Raw genomic sequence first — 6,000 nt, forward strand, 5'->3', positions numbered from 1 at the left:
TACTTTCATACCATCCATATTTTCCACACTGGGTTTACTGGTCTAAAAAACTCAAGTGAAAGACTAAGAGTTGGCTCTGATAAAGACGTAGCCTGCAGGAGACAAATCTAGGTCTTCTAGACACAGATATCTCTTTCGCTTTCTCTGGTGGAGCCAATTCATTCAAACAAAACACGAGACTACAACACTTACACAAGCATGCGATAGTAGGGTGCGATAGAATCTTGCAATATTTGCTGTCAAATGACTCAAGTGACTAGTTCGAGCAAGTATAATGGCCAAGATAGACCTAAATACAGTAGCACAAGATAGAGATGAAGGTATCTGTTATCTGTATCTGTTACAGACATAGTAGAAATGGCGATCAGTGTTCTCCTCCAAGCGTGTTGAACCTCCCAACCTAACAATGATGTTGCATTTTGCAGCAGTTTAAAACAATGCGGTGACTTTATGTACTGAAAAGTTGATTATGCCTCCCAGCACTGGTACAAATGTGCGATACTAGCAGTCCTACAGTCCTGGACTTTCCCATAAATTGGGGATTAGGAAAGCTAACCTTCTTAGCAGCAGATCTTTGAAGAAACTGGTTTAAATGTGTTATCGAATCAGGTTGATACCCATGTTACTGTACCATTCCCAGAACATTTGAGCTGCAGTTTCCTGGCATTTCATGCAGTTTATGCTCCACTTAATGGGAAAATAAGTGCAGAACATAAAACAGGAGAAAGGGACCGAGGCAAAAATGAATCCAGCAGACTGTTGATCCTCCAGGAAAGGCCTATCTGGTCACCATGACAACAGGTCAGTTCTGTTCCACCATTAACCCTCTGGATACCATCATAATACTCACACACATACACACACACTCACAAGGAGAAAGACTTAAATACTGTCTGAGTATGAGTCCTGAATACTAATCTAGAAGAAAAACTATCCCCGCTGAAAAACCCAACCCTGTATCAAGGCCAATGTTTGCTAATCTTGATTTTAGAAGTCAGGCATTTACAGTCATGCTCATACAAACACTGCTGTCACATCTTCCTTTCCTCTTGTATCTAAGTCTACCAGTGATTTCGTGACTCTGGACTCCATTGCCCAGAATGCACCACACACTGGCATCACTTTTTCACAATCACTCCTTCACATGACACCAACCAGACCACAATCACCTGAGTATTGATTTTACCTGGTCACCTGTTCACTACATAAACCACTGCACTTTACTCACACCCTGCCGAGTATTCGATTTGGTTCTGTCCGTTATTTTGCTCCTGTATTGTTAATTCTGCTTTTATTCTGTTTTCTGCCCTGGTTTTGACTTTGCCTGTTTTTGGTTTTGGCTACCATTTTGGATTACCCTTGTTTTAAAAAAAATATATTTTTATTGTATTCCCGTCTGGCCCTAACACCTGCGCTCACACTGGCAGGTGACCATTCATTTCCTATTGGAGAACACTATCTTTTACAAGCGACAAACAGAGTAGCGATTTTCTTAACAGTTAATTTAATTAATAGGCATTATAACTAATGATGTGCTGAAGCGACATTTGTAACTGACTTAACTTCTCGTTTGTGATCTTTTGATTACCGCCAACCGTGGGGCCTTAAAAGCGATTTGGCACTTTCCAATGTGAACATAGGATAAGTCTTTGGTCACTGAATGCAATTAAATCCTAACCCTAGTGAAAAAAAGTAGATTAAAGTATACTAAGCATTATTATGCTATAGTGCACTAAAGTGTTCTTGTTGCCACATTATTAATCAGTATATTTAAAGAGTGCTGAAATGGAACAACTTTTTTAGTACTTATTATACTTTAATTGTATAAAAATAGTAGAGTATAATTAATTTGCTTCTTGTTCCTTTTGTAAGTAGCGCACTTCTAGTATACTTTGTTGGGTATAAAAAATATAGTTTAATATACTGTACTACATTTTTTAGTGTAACTAAAACTAAAAGTGTACTTCATAATAATCATTTTTTTTAAATACACTATATTGTACTTTTTAAAAGTATTATCAAATTTTACTTTTAAACATTTGATGAAAGCATAATATTAATGTACGTTTAATATATTTTAAGTAAGTACATAAATCTGTTAGTATATTTACAGCATACTTTGACATTTTTCAATATGTAAGTATATAAGTGCAATTAAGTATATATATTTTTTTTCACCAGGGCATAGCCATGTTCCATGTTCAAATCCAGACCTAGACAAAGTTTGTTTAGTCCTTGTAGAGCAGTATTAACAATATGATATGGAGGCGCTGAGTGGTAAAGCGCTGCCACTATGAGTAGGAGGTCGCAGGTTCGAACCCCCGCTCATGCAGCTTTGCCATCAAGCTGCCGGCGCTCAGAGGGAGCACAATTGGCCCTGCTCCCTCCGGATGGGTAGATGGCGCTCTCTCCCCACATCACTCCTAGGGTGATGTCTGCAGCACAGGGCGTCTGTGAGCTGATGTATCAGAACCGAGTGGCTGCGCTTTCCTCCGAGCATAATGCAAGGATTCCTGAGCAGATCTTTCAATACTTTAGTCCACATGGTGTACTAGAGGTCTAGAAAAGGAAATTTGGGTGTAAGACTGATTTAAATATGGCTGCCTGATAGAACAGTCTAGTAAAGAACATCCCTCCCCCTGAAAAACAGTCCACCTGACAGCTTGTAAAAAATCTGTCCTTTCTACAAGTGATTTTCTGCTCGTTAGCAGACTAGCTGGGGTGGAGGCAGTGCGACTGTTGGGATGATTTATAAACACAAAGTGTGGTAAATGCGTGACTCAGGGGTTTGGAAGGTGTTCGGAATTGGTGTAATGTGTCATTGATGTATTTGGCCTACATTTGGGTCACGAAAAAGAAAAAGCCACTCCCCAACTGAACGAGTGTGTGTGTGTGTGTGTGTGTGTGTGTGTGTACGCACTCAGTTTCAGTGCATTCCAGGTATTGATTCATTACTATTGATCCTGACTCTGAGGCGTTAGCGTATTAGCGTATTAGCATCCTGCTGACAGGTCACTGAGGGCAAGTATCTCCTCTCTGTCTTCGTTTCTCTCACACTGTGCTTGTTAAAACTGGAGCGCACACACACACACACACGCACACACACACACACACACACACTCACACATTATTTCCAGAGTTCTGGTCCCATAGTACCGAGGTTCTCCAACTTTTTGAGCTGCAACCTACATTGCTCTCTCTCTGCTGCTATTCCTAAATCCTGACTTTCTCCTGTATGTCACAGAATTCCTAAAATCTGATCTACGTATGCTGTAGCTATAAACACCTCACAGATAAACAACTGAGCTAAACCAGCATAATCAGCCTGACTAATCCAGTAAACCAGCCTGGTTACACTGGTTAAACTGGTAGATTTGCTGCTCCAAAAATGTACGCTATATTGGTCAAGGTCTGAACTGGTCAACCACTGTAACTAGGTGGCTTACCTAATGCCAGTCATTGAACAGAGGGGTATAAAGCCCCTCTGCTCCATCAAATACTTCTGGGATGGGTATGAGTTGATGAGTTTGGGATGAGTTGTTGTTGGGTATGAATTAGGGAGTTAAGGATGAGTTATCGGGTTTTGAGAGATTTGGATAAGTTGTACAGTTTGGGGAAATTGGAATGAACTGTGAAGTTGAGGATGAGTTGTAGAGTTTGGGATCATTTGTTAAGTTGGGGATGAGATGGAGAGTTGGGGATACGTGGGGGGTTTGGGATGAATTATGGGACTGGGGATGAGTTGGAGAGTTTGGAATAAGTTGGGGATGATTTGGAAAATTGGGGATGAGTTGGTGAGTTTGGGATGAGTTTTAGAGTTGGCGATGAGTTGGGGAGTTTGGAATAAGTTGTTGAGTTGGGGATGAGTTGGAGAGTTTTGGAGGAAATTGTTGAGTTCAGGATGAGTAGGAGAGTTTTGGAGGAAATTGTGGAGTTTGAGATGACTTGGAGAGTTTGGGATGAGTTTTAGAGTTGGTGATGAGTTGGAAAGTTTGGGATGAGTTATAAAGTTGGAGATGAGATGAGCAGTTTGGGATATGTTGTTGAGTTGGGGATGAGTTGGAGAGTTTAGGCGGAAATTGTGGAGTTGGGGATGAGTTGGAGAGTCTGGCATGAATTTATAAACTTGGAGATGAGATGAGCAGTTTGGGATATGTTGTGGAGTTTGGGATGAGTTGGAAAATTGGGGATAAGCTGGGGAGTTTGTAATGAGTTATGGTGTTGGGGTGAGTTGGAGAGTTTGGGAGGAAATTGTGGAGTTGGGGATGGGTTGGAGAGTTTGGGATGCATTCTAGAGTTGGCGATTAGTTGGAGAGTTTGGGATGAGTTATAAAGTTGGAGATGAGATGGGCAGTTTGGGATAGGTTGTTGAGTTGGGAATGAGTTGGAGAGTTTGGGCGGAAATTGTGCCGTGTCTCTTAGCCGTGGTGCTTTTTCTGATTACCCAACATCAAGCTGACATCACTGACCCAAACCAGTTCAGCCAGTCCTGATTCAGTAAACACACACTTGCCGTAAACCCCTCCTTATTCAGCTTTGGTGCGCTCGCTTTGTCAGGGCTAAATAGCGTCCTTGACAGTCCCCAGAAATGAATTCAAAAGCTGCTAAAGATGCTAAGATCAGACTTTCAGTTTAATCTCACTGTTTATTTATTATCTCTCGCACCACAGCGCTGCATCATCTTCGGCTTGTCAGCAATGCGGCTTCATTTGCACCTAAAATGCATTCATCATGCTTTTGTTGTCAGTTTTCACATTTAAAAGGGAACTGAAGCTGACGGCCTGCCTTGTTCAGCTAAATCCTGCTTTTCATTGTCTGTATGTGACATTAAGCCCTGCGATATTACAGTCTGGTTTTGATTATAGTCTAGCAAATTAAAAGAAAACGAGAAGTGATGGTGTGCTACACTCTTCAAAAAGTTCTATAAGAGATAAAAAAACAATCTGGATGCTGAAAAAGCTCTTTGCATGTAAAAACACAGATGCACCCAGAGAGAATCAACCAATTCATCATTCCCAACAACATTTAATGCAGGAGGTCCAACACATGCATATCCCACAGGTCAGTGCAGCGTTCCTTAGCAGGGACATAGCAGAAGTCATGGTGCAGAATGACACTGAATATATATTCATAGCTTCTATAATATATAGCTTCAGTGTTCAGTGACTCTCATACGGTAAAGTTGTGAATGAAAGTGTTTGTGACAGTTGATTTCACACTGAGTGAATTTTACTAAATATCTTCTGCATCATTTATTTCTGTTACTCTCCTGTAATTTAATGTCCTTCTGAGATGATACTGAGCACATTAGCTGCTCTCTGAGCAGAATCTACAGACTTTAGTTTCAGCCACAATGTAAAAAACTGTTGTCATTTTACAGGGAAAATACTAACAGTACAATATTGTTTTAATCAAACCCAATTAAAACACAATGTGAGAGTTTTCTAATTAGAGTAACTAACTGTAAATAGCAACGGATGCTGGGAGATCAGTTTAGAAAGGGAACACCATAACCCAACTCATCCCCAACTCAACAACCCTTCTCATCCCCAACATTATAACCCGTCCCAAACTCCCCAACTAATCCCCAACTCAACAACTTTTCTTAAACTCTCCATCCAATCTATAACTTTTCAACTCATCCCCAACTCCACATCTCATCCCAAGCTCTCCAACTCATCACCAACACCATAACTCATCCCCAACTCAACAACTTATGCCAAACTCTCCAACTAATCTACAACTTTGCAACGCATCCCCAACTCCACACCTCATCCCAAACTCTCTAACTCATCCCCAAAACCATAACTCATCCCAAACTCCACACCTCATCCCAAACTCTCCAACTCATCCCCAAAACCATAACTCATCCCCAACTCCACATCTCATCCCAAACTCTCCAACTCATCCCCAAAACCATAACTCATCCCCAACTACACATCTCATCCCAAACTCTCCAACTCATCCCCAACATGATAACTCATCCCCAACTCAACAACT

The 6,000-nt window shown here is 41.0% G+C and overlaps 1 protein-coding gene across 9 annotated transcripts in view; it reads right to left on the reverse strand.

The window, feature by feature from the left end:
* si:ch211-278a6.1 (SRC kinase signaling inhibitor 1) overlaps nucleotides 1–6,000 on the reverse strand; it is a 271,162-nt gene that overhangs the window by 147,076 nt on the left and 118,086 nt on the right. The window lies entirely within an intron of this gene.

This window comes from Astyanax mexicanus, chromosome 19 (genome assembly GCF_023375975.1).
Source record: "Astyanax mexicanus isolate ESR-SI-001 chromosome 19, AstMex3_surface, whole genome shotgun sequence".
NCBI lineage: Eukaryota > Metazoa > Chordata > Actinopteri > Characiformes > Acestrorhamphidae > Astyanax > Astyanax mexicanus.